Consider the following 1,244-nt stretch of genomic DNA (forward strand, 5'->3'; position numbering starts at 1 on the left):
CCTTTAACCAAATTCATCAAAAAAAAAAGAGGACACAAATAACGTCAGAAACGAACGAGGAGAAGTGAATACTGAAACAAATACAAAGGATTATAAGAAATACTATGAATAGTTATATGCCAACAAATTGGACAATCTGGAAGAAATGCATAAATTCTGGAAACGTACACTCTTCCAAACTGAATCAAGAAGAAACAGAAAATCTGAATAGACTGATAACTAACGAAATAAAAAATTCCCAGTAAACAAAAGTTCTGAACTAGATGGCTTCACAGGTGAATTTTACCAGACATTCAAAGAAGAATTAATATCTGTCCTTAAAACTGTTTCAAAAAAATGCAAGAAGAGGGATGGCTCCTAAGGTCATATTTTTAGGTGTATAAACTGTTTATTAACATACAAGGCCTATAGATTTATTTCTTCTTGGACACACCCACAGTGCAGCCCCAGCACTTGGTGTGCTGGCTTTGGACATGAAGACCACAGAAGTGGTGCAGCCTTATGTGGGCCTGAATTTTCTTCAGCTGCTCCAGGTCTTCATGAAGTTTGTTGTCCAGACCGTTGGCAAAGACTTGGCTTTATTTTCTGTCCTTCATATCATTCTGTCCAAGAACCAGTCTAGAATCTGGTACTGATGTGGATTCTGTGGATAATGGTGATCACACATTCCTTCTCATCCTCTCTGAGCTTTCCTGCCCTGTTGGTGAGATTGATGTCTGCTTTCCTCAACACCACATGAACATATCTTTGCCCCATATCCTTAATTTCAGTGATAATTAAGTCTGTTTTCCTTTGGCCATCAATATTGGTGTTGAATACTCACAAAATGTGCTGGAACTTCTCAGGAATCACTAGAGACATGGCAGCAGCAGCAGCATGTTAGGCCTCCTGTGAAGGAGTACCCTGATTCTAAAACCTGACAAAGACATTACAAAAAAAGAAAATTATAGGCCAATCTCTCTGATGAACACGGATGCAAATATCTCCACATAATATTAACAAACCAAACCCAGAAATACATTAAGAGGATCATACACTGTAATCTAGTGAAATTTATTCCTGGGATGCAAAGTTGGTTTAATATCCATAAATTAATTAAGGTGATACACTACATAAACAAATGATGAAAATCATATGATCATTAACAGTAGATGCAGAAAAAGCATTTGACAATATCCAGTGTCCATTTATGATAAAAACTCACAAAATGTAACAGAGGGAAGATACCTCAACATAATAAAGGC

At 36.8% G+C, this 1,244-nt stretch overlaps 1 pseudogene; it reads right to left on the bottom strand.

The window, feature by feature from the left end:
• Window positions 1-378: 378 nt before the first annotated feature.
• LOC102751839 lies at window positions 379-981 on the bottom strand (annotated as a pseudogene).
• Between the last annotated feature and the right edge of the window lie 263 nt (window positions 982-1,244).

Source organism: Myotis davidii, unplaced genomic scaffold, assembly GCF_000327345.1.
Source record: "Myotis davidii unplaced genomic scaffold, ASM32734v1 scaffold152, whole genome shotgun sequence".
Taxonomy (NCBI): domain Eukaryota; kingdom Metazoa; phylum Chordata; class Mammalia; order Chiroptera; family Vespertilionidae; genus Myotis; species Myotis davidii.